Source organism: Electrona antarctica (assembly GCF_951216825.1).
Source record: "Electrona antarctica genome assembly, contig: scaffold_90, whole genome shotgun sequence".
NCBI lineage: Eukaryota > Metazoa > Chordata > Actinopteri > Myctophiformes > Myctophidae > Electrona > Electrona antarctica.
Window position 1 is genome coordinate 340556 of NW_027637615.1, and position 25926 is coordinate 366481.

Sequence of the window (25926 nt, forward strand, 5' to 3'; positions counted from 1 at the left end):
AGCTTGTATTCCATGTAGTACAAACGGTGCAATGGAATGATTTGTCCAAGGAGATAAAGACAAGTGCCTCTCTAAACACTTAAAACTTAGGTCAGGATTGAGAAGGCGTTTTTAGAATCCTGAATGGGTTAAAAGGTGTCTGTTGAATTGAGCAATTGTAACAGTTATCTCCTTAACACATTCCGACCAGGATTACTGCATGTTTTTTGTAAGGGTACCTATACCCTAGGGGACACGGGGAGAACATGAGAGGGTACCTATACCCTAGGGGACACGGGGAGAACATGTGAGGGTACCTATACCCTAGGGGACACGGGGAGAACATGTGAGGGTACCTACCCTAGGGGACACGGGGAGAACATGTGAGGGTACCTACCCTAGGGGACATGGGGGAGAACATGTGAGGGTACCTACCCTAGGGGACACGGGGAGAACATGTGAGGGTACCTACCCTAGGGGACACGGGGAGAACATGTGAGGGTACCTATATCCTAGGCCTAGGGGACACGGGGAGAACATGTGGGGGTACCTACCCTAGGGGACACGGGGAGAACATGTGAGGGTACCTACTCTAGGGGACACGGGGAGAACATGTGAGGGTACCTACCCTAGGGGACACAGGGAGTACATGTGAGGGTACCTACCCTAGGGGACACGAGAACATGTGAGGGTACCTACCCTAGGGGACACGGGGAGAACATGTGAGGGTACCTACGGGACACAGGGAGGACATGTGAGGGTACCTACCATAGGGGACACACAGAGAACATGTGAGGGTACCTACCCTAGGGGACACAGGGAGAACATGTGAGGGTACCTACCCTAGGGGACACAGGGAGAACATGTGAGGGTACCTACCCTAGGGGACACGGGGAATACATGTGAGGGTACCTACCCTAGGGGACACGGGGAGAACATGTGAGGGTACCTACCCTAGGGGACACGGGGAGAACATGTGAGGGTACCTACCCTAGGGGACACAGGGAGAACATGTGAGGGTACCTACCCTAGGGGACACGGGGAGAACATGTGAGGGTACCTACCCTAGGGGACACGGGGAGAACATGTGAGGGTACCTACCCTAGGGGACACGGGGAGAACATGTGAGGGTACCTACCCTAGGGGACACGGGGAGAACATGTGAGGGTACCTACCCTAGGGGACACGGGGAGAACATGTGAGGGTACCTACCCTAGGGGACACGGGGAGAACATGTGAGGGTACCTACCCTAGGGGACACGAGAACATGTGAGGGTACCTACCCTAGGGGACACGGGGAGAACATGTGAGGGTACCTACGGGACACAGGGAGGACATGTGAGGTTACCTACCCTAGGGGACACACGGAGAACATGTGAGGGTACCTACCCTAGGGGACACGGGGAATACATGTGAGGGTACCTACCCTAGGGGACACGGGGAGAACATGTGAGGGTACCTACCCTAGGGGACACGGGGAGAACATGTGAGGGTACCTACCCTAGGGGACACGGGGAGAACATGTGAGGGTACCTACCCTAGGGGACACGAGAACCTGTGAGGGTACCTACCCTAGGGGACACGGGGAGAACATGTGAGGGTACCTACGGGACACAGGGAGGACATGTGAGGGTACCTACCCTAGGGGACACACGGAGAACATGTGAGGGTACCTACCCTAGGGGACACAGGGAGAAAATGTGAGGGTACCTACCCTAGGGGACACGGGGAATACATGTGAGGGTACCTACCCTAGGGGACACAGGAGAACATGTGAGGGTACCTACCCTAGGGGACACGGGGAATACATGTGAGGGTACCTACCCTAGGGGACACGGGGAGAACATGTGAGGGTACCTACCCTAGGGGACACAGGGAGAACATGTGAGGGTACCTACCCTAGGGGACACGGGGAGAACATGTGAGGGTACCTACCCTAGGGGACACGGGGAGAACATGTGAGGGTACCTACCCTAGGGGACACAGGGAGAACATGTGAGGGTACCTACCCTAGGGGAAACGGGGAGAACATACAAACTCCACACAGAAAGGCCCTTTCGCCAACCCCGCCTCGGGTATGGGCACTGATGACGCAGAGGAGAGAACACGCCCCCAGCGCCCACAGCGGGAATCGAACCCAGGACCTTCTAGCTGTGAGGCGACAACACTACAGACTGTGCCACTGTCCCCCCTCTTGGTTTTATTTTTGATAAAGATTTTAAACTTAATAAACAAATCAGCTCCGTCGTTAAAACTCTCTTCTTCCAATCATCGCCACGGTCAAATCCTACCTCCCCCTAAAAACAGCTGGAGATGGTTATCCATGCTTTGATTTCATCAAGAATAGATTATTGCAACTCTTTGTATATTGGCATCGACCAGGCGTCACTCAGGCGTTTACAGCTAGTGCAGAACGCAGCTGCCCGCCTTCTCACCGGCACTATAAAACGTGAACACATTACTCCATGTCTGCCCCTCCCCATTAGATCTGCTCAGATAGATGCTATCCAGTCCACGTTTTTCCCCACCAAGGTACTGGGGCTCCTTGTGTGTGTGCTTTGCTTCCTTCAGGCCGCGTTGCCATGTCTGCTTATTATAAGCAACTTTTGACTTGTTTTTTTCTGTAAAGTCCCTTGCAGATAAATTATTGGTAGTTGCTGGCTGATGGTTTTTTTGGGCTTGATTCTAAAGTGTACAGTAGTTGCTTATTTGGGCTGGCTTCCACATTTCTTCACATCAAGGAACCCCAGATTAATATGTAATTGTCCACGGACATCCATCTGAACATATTTTGTGCCTTTTTTATTAAAATGTTATAATGTAAAGAATATTCAAAATATTTCGATTTATTCTCAACGTTTTTTTTAAATAACAGATGTACAACCTCACAATGATGTGTTGCTGTGTGCTTGTAGATCAGCTATTTTCATTTGTGGTTGTTTTCATAGACCTGGGGCCTATTTCACGAAACTTGGATTAACTAATCCAGGATTTAAGCCAAAACCAGGCTTGTTAAATCCTGTTCTGTACAGCCTGGTTTATTCCGTTCCACTAAAGCCAAGCGAGGCTTAGAATGGGTGGATTTAGCGACCCAGGATCATAAAGCCTGGCTGAATAGACAGCCTGGCTTTTTGTCTCTAGACCCATTCGGTGGAACACAGATTTACTGATCCTTCTTCTTCATGGGGTATTATGGCAGTTTGCATCCTTAATAGTTGCATTACTGCCCCCTTCTGTATATCTATTCAAGACTTACTGATACAAGGACTTAAGCTTCTAAAATAAATACTGCTGCTGTAATTAAAGAGAGAACATACTCTCAATAGTGGATAGACTGAATGATTAACTACCCCAAACATATAGTTTACATTTTACCACTACTATTAACTCTAAACAGAATTCTTAATATTGTAAGCATAATGATATTGTCGCATTGTGATATTTGGCCATAACTCCCTCCTCTGAGGGAGCTACCTTTGGGGAAGGGGTTGTTGACAGGGGCCAGACTGGTGAACTGTGGGTCATGGGTTCAATAGTGGGTGAAACGTTACAATGATAATATGTTGTAAAACAATGAGTAATGGTAACATTTAGATATTTTACAAAAAATAAATACAAAATTATAATATAATATAATATAATAATTCTTCTTTACCACTTGCACCACAGCAAACCTATTCTGGGGAACATTCACCAAAAGTAGCTGATCTACAAGCTCACAAGCTGTCATGATGTTGTGCAGCCTATATATTTTGGTTCTTTGATTATATATAGTGCTTAAATTAGTCCTTTAATGCAGACCGATTAAAACAAGGCAACATAAACCCATAATAATTGAATAAGTGTGGAAAACATCATTGGTTTGTGATCAGTTTGACTTAACTGCTTAATGAACAGTAAAGACCTCAGGATTAGGTTAAACCTGGCTGTAACGGCCGGGCTCCACCGGGCGCGTTGCGTCTCCGTCAGCGTCGCGTCTCCGTCAGCGTCAGGGAATGTTCCCTTTTTAATCAATGAAGGGTGGCTCCACTGCCCGCGTTGCGTGACATTAACGCGTGCATTAAAATTGAACCGGTGCGTTTTTTGACGCACGCGACGGAGACGCAACGCGTCCGGTGGAGCCCTGGCGTTAGCCTGGTCCGGAGCAGGTTAAGTCCAAAGCATTAGTTTCCATGGGAACTAATGTGGCATTGCTTTCATGAAACCGAATCAAGCCTCAACATATCCAGGCAGGGCTCCAGACTAACTTTTTCACAGGTAGCACTGGTGCCACCTACCTTTTCATTTGGTAGCGCCACCACAAATTAGGTAGCACAATTATTTGTCTTTGTATAGCGTGGTATTAATACATGATCTTATCATGCCCCCACATCGGGCTCCATTTATTTATGTAGTGGTTTCCACCATTAAAGGTTTGAATCATAAAACCCCCTACAAAGGTCACTGTGTAAAAAACAGCAACCTACCTGGTTATACTTCAAAACACTGTAGATGGTTTCAACCCACCACAAAGTCACTCAGTCAATAAAGGCAATATTTATATTCCACACACAGAAAGTCAGTTTAAGGTTTTGTGTTGAAAATTAAATGCAGTCCAAATCTTTTGGATTAATAAAGTGACAATTTGTACAATATCTCCATTACCATTATCCAAATTAATTCCTTATTATAATATTTCTACATTTTGGAAAAAATCTTTTGCAATGTGAAATGCCACCAAATTCTTAATCCTTTTCCACGTCTTTATGGGCCAACTTGTGAAAGCTGCATGCTTTTATTGTGAAGGCAAAAGTTTCTGAATGCTCTCAGAGCCTGCATATCTCCGCGTGCTGAAAATAGCTGATCTACAAGCTCACAACGCGTCGCGTCCGCAACGCGTTGTGAGCTTGTAGATCAGCTATTTTCAGCACGGAACACGAAGAATAAATCAGGCATCAGTGCTCTTCACTCACTGGGAGGGAGATTAATGTATTTTGTTGGCCGATCAGCATGTATGGACCTATGGTATGGACACATAGGCTACCTCCTCGATGCAAACATAACAAGCTTTGGAAGCTATTTTTCGTGGCACATGTTTAATCAAAAGACACGTTTACTAAGTTTCACTCAGTGTTTGGGTCGGGAGTCGGCTGTCTGTGTAGATCATGACTGATCATCATGCAGTTAGATATGCGCGCTGCGCGCTCCAGTGAAATTGTACAGCTGAGAAAGATTAGTTAATTTGTGTCGGATAAGCTGCGTTCAGACCTGAATATATATTCGCCTCGGTTCGTCCAGTTTGTACCGCGGCAGGTCGCGCCGCGCCCGTTTGCGCAATTCTCGTCTTAGAATTGACTTTGTATGTAACCGCGCCGCTCTGACCATCCAAGTCTGAAGGGCTTATTTGTGGGTTTTCGTGAACGATCGTTCTTTGAACACTGGGCGTCAGGCGAACGTCCAATGTTTTCAATCAATGGAACGGGCAAGCACTGCGGGATGGTTTTTTTTTCCTCCACTCATCCTTTCAGCAAGTCGCACCTGTGCGACCTCATTCAATTTTAAGTATCACCCTTAATAAATTAAGTCGCATATGCGACCTAATAGGTCGCACGCTGGAGCCCTGTATCCAGGTTAACTGGCCAAGTTAATCTGGCAAGATTAACCAGTTTTCATGAAACCGGTTAATCACTGATCCACGCTATAACAAACCAGGATATCTGTTAAATCCAGGTTTAATCGCTAATCCAAGTTTTGTGAAATAGGCCCCAGGTCACTCGTTTCTCTTGCAAAACTGACAACACAGAAAGAGAAAGAGGAACTTATGCACACACAAACGCAAAGATTTATGGGCTATATGAAAAAGGTGAATAGATTTGATTTGACTTGGAGTACACAATTCAGACACCAGATGGAGCTGTTGGTTGTAAAGGAGTTCATGTTTCAATCATCAGTCTGGTCAATTCAAATTCAAACCTTTGATGAGTAGAGTGGTGTCCATCTTTGAAGTCAATAGGTCCATGCAAGGACGAGTCACTCTTCATGGAGACACAGCTGGGTACAGGAGACTCTGCTCTGCGATGATCAACCCTGTTACAAAGAGAGGATCAACAGGATTTATAGAGAATCATATCAGGCTTGGCAATTTCATAGTCTAGGAAGTTCTACGTATTTCTTTAAAAAGAAATATAGCGATTATATACATCTGGCCACAGAAGATCATGGGATCTACTGAATGTGTCAAACTGACATATTGAGCCTATGACACAGTGTGGCTTCCCCCCAGTAGGCCTCCTTCACATTCAGTAGATCCTGTGATCTTTTGTGGCCAGATGTAATTTCTTGGGGTCTATTAGGACTATAGTAAATAATCAAAATAGAAATCGCTATAACATTTTGTAAAAGAAAATACATATTTATCCCCATGCTCGAATGCCCACACCCCCTGTCAAAATCAGCTAAAATCCCTAAAATGAAAGAAAGCAGCAAATGAAAAAGAAAATGAACACTCATCTTTTACTTTCTCTAATAACAACCTAAAACATCAACCTTGGTTGAAAAAAACTATAGTTGTCCTTTAAGTTTTAATATTGCCAGCTAACGATAAAAAGAAAATCCATTATTATTATTTGGATATGCACAACAACATTACAATTTTAAACCGTTAAAATCATATGTAACGTTGTTTTATGAGCAAACATTTTTTTATGAGTCGGAGTCAGTGTAAGCTTGTAAATCTATTTACATCTATCACTTTTTCATTATTTTGACGAGCAACCCCGCTGCACGATGGAGTAGATTCATTATGCTTCAGTGTATTTTACAGGAACAGAGCGACACCGCTGCACGGTGGAGTAGATTCATTATGCTTCAGTGTATTTTACAGGAACAGAGCAACACCGCTGCACGGTGGAGTAGATTCATTATGCTTCAGTGTATTTTACAGGAACAGAGCGACACCGCTGCACGGTGGAGTAGATTCATTATGCTTCAGTGTATTTTACAGGAACAGAGCAACACCGCTGCACGGTGGAGTAGATTCATTATGCTTCAGTGTATTTTACAGGAACAGAGCAACACCGCTGCACGGTGGAGTAGATTCATTATGCTTCAGTGTATTTTACAGGAACAGAGCGACACCGCTGCACGATGGAGTAGATTCATTATGCTTCAGTGTATTTTACAGGAACAGAGCGACACCGCTGCACGGTGGAGTAGATTCATTATGCTTCAGTGTATTTTACAGGAACAGAGCGACACCGCTGCACGGTGGAGTAGATTCATTATGCTTCAGTGTATTTTACAGGAACAGAGCGACACCGCTGCACGATGGAGTAGATTCATTATGCTTCAGTGTATTTTACAGGAACAGAGCGACACCGCTGCACGGTGGAGTAGATTCATTATGCTTCAGTGTATTTTACAGGAACAGAGCAACACCGCTGCACGGTGGAGTAGATTCATTATGCTTCAGTGTATTTTACAGGAACAGAGCGACACCGCTGCACGGTGGAGTAGATTCATTATGCTTCAGTGTATTTTACAGGAACAGAGCAACCCCGCTGCACGGTGGAGTAGATTCATTATGCTTCAGTGTATTTTACAGGAACAGAGCAACCCCGCTGCACGGTGGAGTAGATTCATTATGCTTCAGTGTATTTTACAGGAACAGAGCAACACCGCTGCACGATGGAGTAGATTCATTATGCTTCAGTGTATTTTACAGGAACAGAGCGACACCGCTGCACGATGGAGTAGATTCATTATGCTTCAGTGTATTTTACAGGAACAGAGCGACACCGCTGCACGGTGGAGTAGATTCATTATGCTTCAGTGTATTTTACAGGAACAGAGCAACACCGCTGCACGATGGAGTAGATTCATTATGCTTCAGTGTATTTTACAGGAACAGAGCGACACCGCTGCACGATGGAGTAGATTCATTATGCTTCAGTGTATTTTACAGGAACAGAGCGACACCGCTGCACGGTGGAGTAGATTCATTATGCTTCAGTGTATTTTACAGGAACAGAGCGACACCGCTGCACGGTGGAGTAGATTCATTATGCTTCAGTGTATTTTACAGGAACAGAGCGACACCGCTGCACGGTGGAGTAGATTCATTATGCTTCAGTGTATTTTACAGGAACAGAGCAACACCGCTGCACGATGGAGTAGATTCATTATGCTTCAGTGTATTTTACAGGAACAGAGCAACCCCGCTGCACGATGGAGTAGATTCATTATGCTTCAGTGTATTTTACAGGAACAGAGCGACACCGCTGCACGGTGGAGTAGATTCATTATGCTTCAGTGTATTTTACAGGAACAGAGCGACACCGCTGCACGGTGGAGTAGATTCATTATGCTTCAGTGTATTTTACAGGAACAGAGCGACACCGCTGCACGGTGGAGTAGATTCATTATGCTTCAGTGTATTTTACAGGAACAGAGCGACACCGCTGCACGGTGGAGTAGATTCATTATGCTTCAGTGTATTTTACAGGAACAGAGCAACACCGCTGCACGATGGAGTAGATTCATTATGCTTCAGTGTATTTTACAGGAACAGAGCAACCCCGCTGCACGATGGAGTAGATTCATTATGCTTCAGTGTATTTTACAGGAACAGAGCGACACCGCTGCACGATGGAGTAGATTAATTATGCTTCAGTGTATTTTACAGGAACAGAGCAACACCGCTGCACGGTGGAGTAGATTCATTATGCTTCAGTGTATTTTACAGGAACAGAGCGACACCGCTGCACGGTGGAGTAGATTCATTATGCTTCAGTGTATTTTACAGGAACAGAGCGACACCGCTGCACGATGGAGTAGATTCATTATGCTTCAGTGTATTTTACAGGAACAGAGCAACACCGCTGCACGGTGGAGTAGATTAATTATGCTTCAGTGTATTTTACAGGAACAGAGCGACACCGCTGCACGGTGGAGTAGATTAATTATGCTTCAGTGTATTTTACAGGAACAGAGCGACACCGCTGCACGGTGGAGTAGATTAATTATGCTTCAGTGTATTTTACAGGAACAGAGCGACACCGCTGCACGATGGAGTAGATTCATTATGCTTCAGTGTATTTTACAGGAACAGAGCAACCCCGCTGCACGGTGGAGTAGATGCATTATGCTTCAGTGTATTTTACAGGAACAGAGCGACACCGCTGCACGATGGAGTAGATTAATTATGCTTCAGTGTATTTTACAGGAACAGAGCGACACCGCTGCACGGTGGAGTAGATTAATTATGCTTCAGTGTATTTTACAGGAACAGAGCGACACCGCTGCACGGTGGAGTAGATTAATTATGCTTCAGTGTATTTTACAGGAACAGAGCGACACCGCTGCACGGTGGAGTAGATTAATTATGCTTCAGTGTATTTTACAGGAACAGAGCGACACCGCTGCACGGTGGAGTAGATTAATTATGCTTCAGTGTATTTTACAGGAACAGAGCGACACCGCTGCACGGTGGAGTAGATTAATTATGCTTCAGTGTATTTTACAGGAACAGAGCGACACCGCTGCACGGTGGAGTAGATTCATTATGCTTCAGTGTATTTTACAGGAACAGAGCGACACCGCTGCACGGTGGAGTAGATTCATTATGCTTCAGTGTATTTTACAGGAACAGAGCAACACCGCTGCACGATGGAGTAGATTCATTATGCTTCAGTGTATTTTACAGGAACAGAGCGACACCGCTGCACGGTGGAGTAGATTCATTATGCTTCAGTGTATTTTACAGGAACAGCGCGGTGCGTCTGCGATAAGGTGGTTGAAAGCAGCGTCGTGCTAGATCGGTAACGACACGCACGCATCTGTAAACACGCACAAGAAACGAGTAAATTCAAACCTTTCATCGGTTGGGTCGTCTCCGTCACTAGAGATCAACGATGACATGCCAGAAGCAGAACTCCCACTCATTTTCTCCATAGAGATATTGTATTATCAGCTACAGTAAAATGTCCTAAACAATCCAGTATTTAGAAAGAGAACTTGACGTCACACCATTAGACCTATCCCAAGCCCCTCCCCAAACTGCTATGGTCCAATCACAGCAAAGCATAACATGGGTTAGACAAACCTCTCCACCAATAGTTTTCCTGTATGATAAAACATTGTTTTAAGAAAAAAATGCCACGCACATATTTTTCCAGTGCATATGGCAGGCCGTGTTGACGGACTTGGAAGAGATTTTGAAGGTCTGGTTCCAAAAATGAACCAGTATTTAATGTATAAAATCCATGATATTTACATTGGAATGAATGAGCCTGGCTGGAAAGTGTCCAAGTGGGAGAGGCCGGGTCTTAGCTATAGGTTTTCCGATTCTTGTGAATGGAATCAAATGTGTTATGAGTTAATTTATCAGGTCGCTGGTTGGCTTGATTCCAGCCTCCAAACTCTTAATATAAGGATGTTTTGAAATGTTTGTGCAGTATGTTGCGTGTTGTTCTATGTCTCAAAGGTGGACCACAATGGAAACAAGCTACGGCTTTTTAGTTTAGTGTATAGTCCACGTTGGTGTTTTCCTAATGAATCACAGTGTTGTGATTTGTTTTAAAATGCCAATAAAGTATTCTATCTATCTATGAAGCAAAATGAATGGGACATTCTCTTCTGGCCCCATGCAGTGCTGTTGGAAATGATGGCGGCTTATCTCCTGATGACTCCTGGTAGAAAAGGCTTATCTCCTGATGACTCCTGGTAGAAAAGAGAGGATGAACAATATTTAGTGAATCATTATAATCCATGTTGAATCTACAGCCACTGGTCACACATCTCTTACATTATAGCACTCTGAATTTAAAACAATTTAACCTAGAAATAGTACAAAGGTCTCTGCTAGGCCAGGTTGTTGGGGGCACAAAGTCTGGAAGGCACTTAAAGACAGTTGGAATCATAGACATATATACGTAGACGCCCTTTCCGGCTCTGAGGCGCGTGTCACCATTGAAGGCACAATTTTCCCGACATTTCTTGCAAAGCATTAGCGGAAGCTTGTCAAGCTTCCATGTGCGTAACATAAGTCCCGGAAAAGACGCGCTGTGATTGGCCAGTAGTCACTTGAGTGACAGCGAGAGACATGGAGGAGTCACATGAGTGACGTCACTTGGGCAGCGACGCAGTCGCCTTCAGCAAATGCCTTCAGCACTTCTAAATAAGAAAGCTGCGGAGAACTGTTGCTTTGTGTTCACTCTTTAATGTTTTCTGTTAGTAATCTAATTCCCCCCTGGCTCTGATGTTGTATTGTTAATAACTTTGTTGTTTGTGTTTGTTTGTTTGTCTTGTTTTGTATTGTAATGTATATTGTCATGACTGTTATAAAGATTTGTTAAAAAAGAAAAAAAAGCCTTCAGCACTGCACTTCCGCCTTCATTGGGATACACGTCGCTCCAATGAACTGCAGCGGCAAATGAGGCATCTATTTCTTATAATATCTATGGTTGGAATGGTGTATGAGAAATCTGACTGACTAGACTTGGCCCTGTCCTCAGTGGGGGAAGCACCATTACTCTCTTTGTTGTCTTCTTCTTCTCCTGCACATACATTTGGAGCATTGTCAGGTTGATCGGTGACAGTTAACATCACACAACTGAGCTCACGATAGTTAATACGGCGCCATCTTTAACTTTTAATAATAGTTAAGCTATCCTAGACTTTAGAATTTGTAATTCTAGTAATATAGTGTCACGACAGACCAGTAGTGCAATAGCATATCCTTTACTGCAGGAGTTCTCAACGTTTTGGGCTGGGGACCCCCTGTGGGGACCCCCTCTGGGGCCCCTCTGGGGACCACCTCTGGGGCCCCCAGTGACCACCTCTGGGGACCCCCACTGGGGTATATTATAAAATGATTTTTTTTTTTTTTGTAAAGGTGAAAACATTACTAAATATTACCATTACTCGTTGTTTTACAACATATTACCATTGTAACATTTCACCCACTATTGAACCCATGACCCACGGTTCACCAGTCTGGCCCCTGTCTGGGCAACAACCCCCTTCCCCAAAGGTAGCTCCCTCAGAGGAGGGAGTTATGGCCAAATATCACCATGCTACAATATCATTATGCTTACAATATTAAGAATTCTGTTACATTTATTATGATGATTTCATTATGAAGTTTTAAGTTAAGAGTAGTGGTAAAATGTAGACTATATTTTTGGGGTAGTTAATCATTCAGTCTATCCACTATTGAGAGTATTTTCTCTCTTTAATTACAGCAGCAGTATTTATTTTAGAAGCTTAAGTCCTTGTATCAGTAAGTCTGGAATAGATTAATAAAGATACTGAGATATACAGAAGGGGGCAGTAATGCAACTATTAAAGATGCCAACTGCCATAATACCCCACGAAGAAGAAGGATCTGCAAATCTGTGTTCCACCGAATGGGTCTAGAGAGGAAAAGCCAGGCTTTATGATCCTGGCTCAATAAATCCACCCATTCTAAGCCTCGCTTGGCTTTAGTGGAATGGAATAAACCAGGCTGTACAGACCAGGATTTAACAAGCCTGGTTTTGGCTTAAATCCTGGATTAGTTCATCCAAGTTTCGTGAAACAGATGAACTGATGCTGAATCCATTCCAAGCATTAGTTTTGCAAAAAAATCACACCCGTGTGAACTGAGTGGTGCAAGGTCTTATATAGCCTGATCAGCTGTGGTCTGACGTAATGTCAGTGACCATAGTAACCATGCTCATTTTTTTGGTACGAACACGGGTACACGGGTACAAAGCCAGTTGTGGTTTACACCACTCAAAAATCACTCATTGGGCTAAAACGGCCATTGTCGTAATCACAAATGTGATGATGTCAGCACAAGTGGGCATAGCCGTTTTTAGCCCAATGAGTGTTTTTTTTTTTGCAAAACTAATGCTTGGAATGGATTCAGCATCATGAAAACCCCCTAGTTTGACATGTCACATGCTACATAAAGCATGATGAAATTTTGAATATTTTGCCTTCTATAGGTTGTTAATGGTATGGTCACAGATTATGCCAATTATGAAAATTGCTCAACATATGCAAGTTAGCATCCGGCAGTTTCTACATGCTGGGGACCCCTACTAAACATTTATAACATCAGTTTCTACATACTGGGAGTGGGGACCCCTACTCAACATTTATAACATCAGTTTCTACATGCTGGGGACCCCTACTCAACATTTATAACATCAGTTTCTACATGCTGGGGACCCCTACTCAACATTTATAACATCAGTTTCTACATGCTGGGGACCCCTACTCAACATTTATAACATCAGTTTCTACATGCTGGGGACCCCTACTAAACATTTATAACATCAGTTTCTGCATGCTGGGGACCCCTACTAAACATTTATAACATCAGTTTCTACATGCTGGGGACCCCTACTAAACATTTATAACATCAGTTTCTACATGCTGGGGACCCCTACTCAACATTTATAACATAAAACCTTGGTGTACTCAACATGTCCGGGTTCACAATGGGGCTCTATGGGCTGGCTACTAGTTCTGGAAGAATGAAGGCCTTGTTCTGACGTACTTTCATGTAACATTTTAATTTGGTCTGTTACGTTTGTAAGCCTATGAAAAAAACATTTAAGGATAGGCTATGGACCAGACTCTGGTCCATAGCCACGTTAAAATTACCACCGCTGAAGTGCCCTTGAACAAGGCATTGAACCACTACGATGAAATGTTCTATGAGCAGGGCCTGGCTGGAAACAAGTTCTTGAGCTTAGCCCAGATACCCTGGGTAAATATAGTAATAATTTAATTTAATTTAATTTAATTTAATTTCATAGCCTTACTGCTTCTATCTGCCCAGCAGCCACCTTAAGGTGACCTTAAGCACACACTACACGGTTTTAAAACTCGGGCGCAGCGCACCGGCCCGAGGGAGTGGAGAGGGGAGGGAGGGAGTGGAGTGGAGAGGAGAGGGGGAAGGGGAGGAGGAGAGGGGGAGGAGGGGAGGGGGGAGTGGGGGAGGGGGAGGGGGGAGTGGGGGAGGGGGAGGGGGGAGGAGGGGAGGGGGAGGGGGGAGGAGGGGAGGGGGGAGTAGGGGAGGGGGAGGAGGAGAGGGGGGGTTGCGGGGGAAGAGCAAATATCAAACATTCTTGATGTTGATCGGGCCGATTGTTGTGTCATTAAAGCCTACTTTCCTTAGTGGACGCACTCTGAGCCCCGCCCCCCCCACCCCTCCCCTCCCCCCCCCACCACTCCCTCCCCTCCCCTCCCCTCCCCCTCCCCCACTACACGTATAAACGGTACTTTTCCACCGGAAAAAAAATACTTTTATAGTTACTCCGCTGCGCTTTAACTTCTAGTTCTACCGATATTGCCCAGACTAGAGAATTGCCTCATAGAGAACATTTGTCCTCCGCTAAAGAGGAGAAGCTGGTCTGAGTTCCATTATGTGAGATTTAAAAGCGAAAGTAGCAGAGCCAGAGCTAGGCTATAATGTTATGTTTAGTATTAGAAAAAGTAAAGTAAAGTATTCAATATTCAGAGGTACATGCAGTAGGCCTATTGTTAACCACAGGTTAAAGTGTAAAACACAATACTAACGGCATAAAAGTAGCTTTTCTATACCTACCTTGTTGAGCAGAGCTGGAGAGCAGAGGGGAAAGATGGCCGAATGGAGTTCTGACTGTTTGGGGCGAAGGGAACACTTCCTCATTCCTCCCACACTAGAAGAGCAGATCTACAAGCTCACAGAGCGTCGCATCGCCCCGCGCTGTGAGCTTGTAGATCTGATGGCTGCGAAGTTAAAACACTCCCAGGGCAGGGACGAGAGAGAGAGAGAGAGAGAGAGAGACAGAGACAGAGAGAGAGAGAAAGAGAGAGAGAGAGAGAGAGACAGAGAGAGAGAGAGAGAGAGAGAGAGAGAGACAGAGAGAGAGACAGTGAGAGAGAGAGAGACAGAGAGAGAGAGAGAGAGACAGAGAGAGACAGAGAGAGAGACAGAGAGAGAGAGAGAGACAGACAGACAGACAGACAGACAGACAGACAGACAGACAGACAGACAGACAGACAGAGAGAAATCTCGGTCACTCCAGCATGGTGGTTACAGTGGAATTGGTGACCTGCTGAAATATGTGACAATTGTGTAGACAGTCACATAATGTCAGTGTCTGAATGTAAATGGTTGCAGTTTGTTCATTAGCAGAGTTCAACCCAGCGGTATTCTTATTCAGGCCACGTATTTAAAGACCTTCCATGTAAATTGTGTGAAGTCCACAAGTTGGTCACATATTTTGGCAGGTCACCAATTTCACCATAATAATTTGCCATGCTGGAGTATTGGAATGTGGCTAAGGAGAGTTAAATGACTAATAATAACAAGCTAAACGGTGTTTTGAGTCCAAGGAACAGCAATGTCCGGGACTATGGGACTATGTGACTATGTTTAGAGTACCAGTAGGGGCAAAAGTGGCGCTGTTGTGCCAGAAACAGAGAGAGAGATATAGTGCTGCACTGTTGCCTGCTAATGAGAGAGAGAGAGAGAGACTTTTTTTGACTTTTCTAAAACCCCTTTATTTACAAACTAAAAACCAGTAACACTTCAGTTGTTTTCAAACAGACATTCGAGGTTCAAAACAAGGGCATTCTTACCCAAAAACCAAACCAAAAAGAAGAGTCTCATCAACAACTGAGCAAATGACATCATTAAAACACCATTGTTGCACAAAAGTGTCCACATTTTTCATTTCCAGGTGAAATCTAAAATCGATCCAAACCCTCGCCCTAACCAGTGAGATGAAAACACTAACCAGGTCCTGTGTTACTTCCCTTTCGATCCGGTTTCTCCTGGTCAAGTAGACCACCATTTTTGCTTCGCCTAGCAGAAAATTGAGCAACTGCCACTTGTTAGCATTGTTCCTCCTGTACCCCGCTCCATAAATAAACCCAACTTTAGACCACTTCTCTTCGAAAAGAATAAACAGACTCTCTAACACACCAAATAATTCATCGATCCTGCCACATTCTAGAAAGCCTAACCCTCATATAACATATATATATATATATATATATATATATATATATATATATATATATATATATATTCCTATATACAGGTTTAATGTTTGTTTTTAGTTCAATGTTTGGTTTAAAAACGCCATTAACAATAAAGAGAATGTAATGTTTGTTTTGTCCCTAACACAAACATTAAATGCCGTTAACAATGAAGAGAATGTAATGTTTGTTTTGTCCCTAACACAAACATTAAATGCCGTTAACAATGAAGAGAATGTAATGTTTGTTTTGTCCCTAACACAAACATTAAATGCCGTTAACAATGAAGAGAATGTAATGTTTGTTTCGACACCGTTTGTTTTACATCACCATTACATCACCTGATCATAGCAACATTTATAGCTGGTCCAAGCTATACCGAATTCCCTCCTCGATGATAGGAGCGCCCCTCACTTCACACGGGTGTGATTTTTATTTTTATTTTAATATTTTGATCTCAAGTCTTGCATAGGCAGCTCAAATACTTGGGGAAATATGCTGATTAAAGCTAAATATTAAGGTCAATATACTGCTTTCATATTGCTCAAACGTGTAAAGTGAACGTTGAACTGGAATTCACCCGTGCATGGCTCTAAGTAATCTAAAATTAAATATTGATAAAGTAAACTAGAATGTTGATATAGCTCTAATCTGATTCATGGTTAAAATGGATTCAAGTTGTATGCTTCAAGTTAATCTCATAAACTGTCTTGATATGTGCTGTTGTTACCCATGGTGGGGTTTTGTTATGCTCGCTGATTTTTGAGGGGCGCTAGCCCCTCCTATATACAGGTTTAATGTTTGTCTTTAGTTCAATGTTTGTTTTAAAAATCACACCCGTGTGAAGTGAAGGGCGCTAATAACTCATGTTGATTAGGTGATGTAGTCAGTGCACCAAAGCATTATGGTCATTGTAGGAATTCAGCAATCCAGTCAAACCCTCTAGCAAAACCAAAAAGAGATTGTTGTTCCAGTTGTTAGTGAACCTTCCATTGGGGAGTCATGCATTAAATAGATCTGTCTGGCAGCTTGAAAAACAAACCTTCAACAAAGGTCCCCTATAGAGAGTATGCACAGGCCCCTATAGAGAGTATGCACAGGCCCCTATAGAGGCCCCTATAGAGAGTATGCACAGGCCCCTATAGAGGCCCCTATAGAGGCCCCTATAGAGGCCCCTATAGAGAGTATGCACAGGCCCCTATAGAGGCCCCTATAGAGGCCCCTATAGAGGCCCCTATAGAGGCCCCTATAGAGAGTATGCACAGGCCCCTATAGAGGCCCCTATAGAGGCCCCTATAGAGGCCCCTATAGAGGCCCCTATAGAGAGTATGCACAGGCCCCTATAGAGGCCCCTATAGAGGCCCCTATAGAGAGTATGCACAGGCCCCTATAGAGGCCCCTATAGAGGCCCCTATAGAGGCCCCTATAGAGAGTATGCACAGGCCCCTATAGAGGCCCCTATAGAGGCCCCTATAGAGAGTATGCACAGGCCCCTATAGAGGCCCCTATAGAGGCCCCTATAGAGAGTATGCACAGGCCCCTATAGAGGCCCCTATAGAGGCCCCTATAGAGAGTATGCACAGGCCCCTATAGAGGCCCCTATAGAGGCCCCTATAGAGAGTATGCACAGGCCCCTATAGAGGCCCCTATAGAGAGTATGCACAGGCCCCTATAGAGGCCCCTATAGAGGCCCCTATAGAGGCCCCTATAGAGAGTATGCACAGGCCCCTATAGAGGCCCCTATAGAGAGTATGCACAGGCCCCTATAGAGGCCCCTATAGAGAGTATGCACAGGCCCCTATAGAGGCCCCTATAGAGAGTATGCACAGGCCCCTATAGAGGCCCCTATAGAGGCCCCTATAGAGGCCCCTATAGAGAGTATGCACAGGCCCCTATAGAGGCCCCTATAGAGGCCCCTATAGAGAGTATGCACAGGCCCCTATAGAGAGTATGCACAGGCCCCTATAGAGAGTATGCACAGGCCCCTATAGAGGCCCCTATAGAGGCCCCTATAGAGGCCCCTATAGAGAGTATGCACAGGCCCCTATAGAGGCCCCTATAGAGAGTATGCACAGGCCCCTATAGAGGCCCCTATAGAGGCCCCTATAGAGGCCCCTATAGAGAGTATGCACAGGCCCCTATAGAGGCCCCTATAGAGGCCCCTATAGAGAGTATGCACAGGCCCCTATAGAGAGTATGCACAGGCCCCTATAGAGGCCCCTATAGAGGCCCCTATAGAGGCCCCTATAGAGAGTATGCACAGGCCCCTATAGAGGCCCCTATAGAGAGTATGCACAGGCCCCTATAGAGGCCCCTATAGAGGCCCCTATAGAGGCCCCTATAGAGAGTATGCACAGGCCCCTATAGAGGCCCCTATAGAGGCCCCTATAGAGGCCCCTATAGAGAGTATGCACAGGCCCCTATAGAGGCCCCTATAGAGGCCCCTATAGAGAGTATGCACAGGCCCCTATAGAGAGTATGCACAGGCCCCTATAGAGGCCCCTATAGAGGCCCCTATAGAGGCCCCTATAGAGAGTATGCACAGGCCCCTATAGAGGCCCCTATAGAGAGTATGCACAGGCCCCTATAGAGGCCCCTATAGAGGCCCCTATAGAGGCCCCTATAGAGAGTATGCACAGGCCCCTATAGAGGCCCCTATAGAGGCCCCTATAGAGGCCCCTATAGAGAGTATGCACAGGCCCCTATAGAGGCCCCTATAGAGGCCCCTATAGAGAGTATGCACAGGCCCCTATAGAGGCCCCTATAGAGGCCCCTATAGAGAGTATGTACAGGCCCCTATAGAGACCCCTATAGAGGCCCCTATAGAGGCCCCTATAGAGAGTATGCACAGGCATGATTTTCCCATCAGGAGAGGACACGCCCCCCTCATCTAGACTGAGTGGCAAAACATTGAGCAGCATGGAGTGTTGGAGTTTGGAAGCGCTCGTTGGAAATCACTCAACCGCCCTGTGTACCACCTGTTTCTAAATGTCACATAATGCAGGTGGCAGCAAAATGTTGTGTTATTGAAAACAAGCACTTCCAAACTCTGAACAATAATCAAATGCAGGGCATTTATTGACAGAAAGTAGCTCATAACGTTTCTATGGTGGATTTTTATGAAACAAAAACTTTGCAGATAGAAAGAGGATAATTCAAGCTTTTCGTACAAATGCAATGTTGGTGAGTTTAACATTGTTTAATGCAATCAGACATGACTTTTCTGTTTGGATGAATGGGCTGTCAAGGCCAGAAAGTAGTTTTTTGCCACTCAGTGGGCGTTCCCGCATAACTTCCAGGTACGATGATGTGACGCGCATACCCTCTATTCTCCATATGCAGACCGTGTCCATCTTACCATATATTAAAGTTAATGGCAAGGTGCTACCTAGGTGCAATGGCCAATGGCAGCCCATTCATCCAAACAGAAAAGTCCCCTCTGATTGTATTAAACAACGTCAAACTCACCAACATTAAAGCTTGAATTATCCTCTTTCCGTCCTCAAAGTGTTTGATTTATAAAAATCCACTGTAGACATGTTATGAGCTACTTTGTGTCCTTGCAGGTGATTCTGGAGTTTGGAAGCGCTCGTTACAATTTACAATTTACAATTTACAATTTAGGCATTTAGCAGACGCTCTTAATCCAGAGCGATTTACAATAAGCAATAACAAAAAGCATGGCATACATCACATGTATAAAAAGTAGTTATCATGAATCATGCGTAAACTAAGAACGTAACATTGGAGTATCTATGTAAACTATACATACTATACTATATAATATATTATACATGTGTACTATAAAGTGCTATGACTACATAAAGTGCAATTCTAGAGCTGTCTACATAACAAGCTATAAGTCTGTTTATAATACTATCTAAGTCTACATAATGTGCTATCTAAGGGGTTAACATCACTCAACTGCCCAGGCTACGTAGCACCTGTTTATAATACTATCTAAGTCTACATAATGTGCTATCTAAGGGGTTAACATCACTCAACTGCCCAGGCTGCGTAGCACCTGTTTATAATACTATCTAAGTCTACATAATGTGCTATCTAAGGGGTTAACATCACTCAACTGCCCAGGCTGCGTAGCACCTGTTTATAATACTATCTAAGTCTACATAATGTGCTATCTAAGGGGTTAACATCACTCAACTGCCCAGGCTGCGTAGCACCTGTTTATAATACTATCTAAGTCTACATAATGTGATATCTAAGGGGTTAGATGTCACTCAACGGCCCTGCCGTAGCACCTGTTTATAATACTATCTAAGTCTACATAATGTGCTATCTAAGGGGTTAACATCACTCAACGGCCCAGGCTGCGTAGCACCTGTTTATAATACTATCTAAGTCTACATAATGTGCTATCTAAGGGGTTAACATCACTCAACGGCCCTGCCGTAGCACCTGTTTATAATACTATCTAAGTCTACATAATGTGCTATCTAAGGGGTTAACATCACTCAACGGCCCTGCCGTAGCACCTGTTTATAATACTATCTAAGTCTACATAATGTGCTATCTAAGGGGTTAGATATCACTCAACGGCCCAGGCTGCGTAGCACCTGTTTATAATACTATCTAAGTCTACATAATGTGCTATCTAAGGGGTTAACATCACTCAACGGCCCAGGCTGCGTAGCACCTGTTTATAATACTATCTAAGTCTACATAATGTGCTATCTAAGGGGTTAGACATCACTCAACGGCCCAGGCTGCGTAGCACCTGTTTATAATACTATCTAAGTCTACATAATGTGCTATCTAAGGGGTTAACATCACTCAACGGCCCAGGCTGCGTAGCACCTGTTTATAATACTATCTAAGTCTACATAATGTGCTATCTAAGGGGTTAACATCACTCAACGGCCCAGGCTGCGTAGCACCTGTTTATAATACTATCTAAGTCTACATAATGTGCTATCTAAGGGGTTAACATCACTCAACGGCCCAGGCTGCGTAGCACCTGTTTATAATACTATCTAAGTCTACATAATGTGCTATCTAAGGGGTTAACATCACTCAACGGCCCAGGCTGCGTAGCACCTGTTTATAATACTATCTAAGTCTACATAATGTGCTATCTAAGGGGTTAACATCACTCAACGGCCCAGGCTGCGTAGCACCTGTTTATAATACTATCTAAGTCTACATAATGTGCTATCTAAGGGGTTAACATCACTCAACTGCCCAGGCTGCGTAGCACCTGTTTATAATACTATCTAAGTCTACATAATGTGCTATCTAAGGGGTTAACATCACTCAACGGCCCAGGCTGCGTAGCACCTGTTTATAATACTATCTAAGTCTACATAATGTGCTATCTAAGGGGTTAACATCACTCAACGGCCCAGGCTGCGTAGCACCTGTTTATAATACTATCTAAGTCTACATAATGTGCTATCTAAGGGGTTAACATCACTCAACGGCCCAGGCTGCGTAGCACCTGTTTATAATACTATCTAAGTCTACATAATGTGCTATCTAAGGGGTTAACATCACTCAACTGCCCAGGCTGCGTAGCACCTGTTTATAATACTATCTAAGTCTACATAATGTGCTATCTAAGGGGTTAACATCACTCAACTGCCCAGGCTGCGTAGCACCTGTTTATAATACTATCTAAGTCTACATAATGTGCTATCTAAGGGGTTAACATCACTCAACTGCCCAGGCTGCGTAGCACCTGTTTATAATGATCACATAATGCAGGAGGCAGCAGGACGCTGCTTTGCTGAAAACGAGTGCTTCTAAACTCTGATGGAAACATGGCCGCCGTCTGCAGATGGGCAACACCCCACGGGGAGTAAAAACACATATTTACACAACCACCCTAAAACAATATATAGTTACACTGTGCTTTAAAATACATGTTGATTTGTATTTCCCTATATATACTCTTTTTAAATGTAATGTGGTCATTGTCCACCACCTAGTGGACATTTACATGCAGAAATTCATTCGGAATGAATGGATTAATTCCAGTCATCAGAATAAAGATGCTCATGTAAACACCTCAATTGGATAGAATATCCCGTTCCGAATGAATTTCCATTCCGCTCTGGAGGGGTGGTGGTATATACCGTTTGAATCGCTAGAGATCACCAGGGTCTGGAGGGGTGGTGGTATATACCGTTTGAATCGCTATAGATCACCAGGGTCTGGAGGGGTGGTGGTATATACCGCTTGAATCAATATAGATCACCATATAAACACTTTATTCCGAATTTGGAATACATGTATTATTTTACACATGTCTGCCCTTAGTAGACTATAGTGCTTTATGCCCTGCATGTCCAAGCAGGGATGGCCATTTGGAGACATTTTATGTGAGCAGAAATGCGCTACTTTACCCATTAGAAAAATACAAATACACCAGTTTTTTTCCCCCCATAATAAAATGCGCTATTTACAAACCCATCTGCAAATTACAGTGCCATTGCCAATTGCAGTGTATGGATGCTGTGTTTTTTAGTTCTGGGTTGTTTTGGGTGGAGTTGCGTGTGGTTGCAGGGACTGCGCTTCAAAATATATTTTTATTTTATTGGACTGCGCTTCAAAATATATTTTTATTTTATTTCATCAAATAATTCAAATAATAGCTGTTAGTGTTTGTTTGCAGGTGTGAATGCAATCCGCAGCAAATAAAGGACATGAAGCAAACAATGTGGCGGGTGAGGAGCTAAACACAGTTGGAGACGGAGAAGGCATATTTTACGCAAAGATGTCCCGTTACCGTGGATAGACGTGGTCGAATGAGGAGACTGAAGCCCTGGTCGAAATATGAGAACGAGTACATTAATCAATTGCTTAATATAAGGAAACACATAAAAAACACTGCAGTGTAGCCTACAGAATATTCTGTCTGTCTGTCTGTCTGTCTGTCTGTGCGTAAACATGGAGTGCTGTCACTGTGTGGGGACTTAGGCCAGGGACCTTTTCTGTCTGTGCTCAGTGCGCTGAGCCTCTATGCCCAAAGGAACAGTGCGTGCAGAGAGAGAGAGAGAGAGAGAGAGAGAGAGAGAGAGAGAGAGAGAGAGAGATGGTCCAGTCCCCGACGGCACGAAACATGCACGTTATCTATCTAATAATTTAGCGATCGCTCGCCCGCTGTCTATTTTGGTCGCTGTCTGTCAGTCAGTCAGTCAGTCCGAGTACATCCTTAGAATGCATGTTGGGACGGCTTCCGGGTCACCAGTGAAATGCATGTTGGGACGGACACAGATTAATACTGGGACACACTTTTCCCGCGTAACTTGAGTTGTTTCGCCCGCTGTCTATTTTGCTCGCAATAGACAGCGGGCGAGCGATCGCTAAATTATTAGATAGATTACCCACACTGAATATAATTTGCTGTTCATATATTCAGAACGGGTAAGGACTAGTGAGTATAATTTTAACACCATAGATTTCACTGTGTAGGCTATAGTTTATGAATTGAACACATTGATACAATTCCCTGCTGCGTTTCCTTGCTGCGCTTGACACAGCCAGTGTGAAGGCAAACCGCAGCAAATTAAATATGCAAGAATCCCAAGAATCCGCCCATTCGCATCGAGTCCACCGAAGTATTAGGTGAGAATGTGACCTAAAACACTCTGGACAACGCTCCACACGTCCTAGACTCTTCTCCCTTCTCTAAAACACCCTGGACAACGCTCCACACGTCCTAGACTCTTCTCCCTTCTCTAAAACACCCTGGACAACGCTCCACACGTCCTAGACTCTTCTCCCTTCTCTAAAACACCCTGGACAACGCTCCACACGTCCCAGACTCTTCTCCCTTCTCTAAAACACCCTGGACAACGCTCCATAAGTCCTAAACTCTTCTCCCTTCTCTAAAACACCCTGGACAACGCGCCACACGTCCCAGACTCTTCTCCCTTCTCTAAAACACCCAAAGGTCAGTGGGCGTTCCCTCTGAGGCACTGCACGCTGGACAAGGTGTCCGGACACACGCACAGCCAGGGGGCGCTGCTGAGCGTGAGTATTTACATACTAGCCCTCCCCTCAGGTTAAGAGTCTGGGTGTCGTCCTCGATAGCACACTCTCATTCCACACCCACATCAACAACACCATCCGGTCTGCCTACTTCCACCTCAGAAACATCAACCGCCTCCGCCCCTCACTCACTCCCCACAGTGCCGCAATCCTAGCCTGGCTAATAAGCCAGACTAATATCACACAACACTGTCGCGGTATATTAGTCTGGGCAATTATTTTTTTTGCCAACGGCTGATTCGGTCTGGTTTATTAACCAGGCTACCGCAATCCTGGTTCATGCTGTCGTCACCTCCCGCTTGGACTACTGTAATTCCCTTCTTTTTGGTCTCCCCCACAAACTTCTCCATAAACTCCAACTGGTCCAGAACGCTGCTGCCCGTATCATCACCAGAACCCCTGTCATCAGTCACATCACCCCTGTACTACACCAACTCCACTGGCTTCCCATAAAATTCCACATTGACTATAAGATCCTTATACTTTCAAGGCCATCCATAACCTCACCCCCCATTATCTGTCTGACCTTGTTCACGTCGACATTCCCACCCGGTCTCTTAGGTCTGCCTCCTCCATCAAACTGAAAGTCCTCCCAGCCCGTCTGTCCACCATGGGGTCAAGAGCTTTCAGCCGCTCTGCCCCCCACCTCTGGAACTCCCTCCCCCTGATGCTCTGCCCCCCACCTTTGGAACTCCCTCCCCCCTGATGCTCTGCCACTCACCTCTGGAACTCCCTCCCCCCTGATGCTCTGCCCCTCACCTCTGGAACTCCCTCCCCCCTGATGCTCTGCCCCCCACCTCTGGAACCCCCTCCCCCCTGATGCTCTGCCCCTCACCTCTGGAACTCCCTCCCCCCTGATGCTCTGCCCCTCACCTCTGGAACTCCCTCCCCCCTGATGCTCTGCCCCCCACCTCTGGAACTCCCTCCCCCCTGATGCTCTGCCCCCCACCTCTGGAACTCCCTCCCCCCTGATGCTCTGCCCCCCACCTCTGGAACTCCCTCCCCCCTGATGCTCTGCCCCCCACCTCTGGAACTCCCTCCCCCCCTGATGCTCTGCCCCTCACCTCTGGAACTCCCTCCCCCCTGATGCTCTGCCCCCCACCTCTGGAACTCCCTCCCCCTGATGCTCTGCCCCCCACCTCTGGAACCCCCTCCCCCCTGATGCTCTGCCCCTCACCTCTGGAACTCCCTCCCCCCTGATGCTCTGCCCCCCACCTCTGGAACTCCCTCCCCCCTGATGCTCTGCCCCCCACCTCTGGAACTCCCTCCCCCCTGATGCTCTGCCCCCCACCTCTGGAACTCCCTCCCCCCTGATGCTCTGCCCCTCACCTCTGGAACTCCCTCCCCCTGATGCTCTGCCCCTCACCTCTGGAACTCCCTCCCCCCTGATGCTCTGCCCCCCACCTCTGGAACTCCCTCCCCCCTGATGCTCTGCCCCCCACCTCTGGAACTCCCTCCCCCCTGATGCTCTGCCCCCCACCTCTGGAACTCCCTCCCCCCTGATGCTCTGCCCCCCACCTCTGGAACTCCCTCCCCCCTGATGCTCTGCCCCTCACCTCTGGAACTCCCTCCCCCCTGATGCTCTGCCCCCCACCTCTGGAACTCCCTCCCCCCCTGATGCTCTGCCCCTCACCTCGGAACTCCCTCCCCCTGATGCTCTGCCCCCCACCTCTGGAACTCCCTCCCCCCTGATGCTCTGCCCCCCACCTCTGGAACTCCCTCCCCCCTGATGCTCTGCCCCCCACCTCTGGAACTCCCTCCCCCTGATGCTCTGCCCCTCACCTCTGGAACTCCCTCCCCCTGATGCTCTGCCCCTCACCTCAAAACCCACCTGTTTAGGCAGGCCTATGATTGATCTGTGTTTTCTGCTGCAAGCTATACTTTATTGTCTGCTTTTGCTTTTAACTGTGTTTTGTGTCAACTGTTTTTAACTTG

General features: G+C 45.7%; 1 protein-coding gene across 1 annotated transcript in view; it reads right to left on the reverse strand.

The window, feature by feature from the left end:
* Positions 1 to 25926, reverse strand: part of LOC306918767 (uncharacterized protein) — a 208682-nt gene that overhangs the window by 35412 nt on the left and 147344 nt on the right. The window lies entirely within an intron of this gene.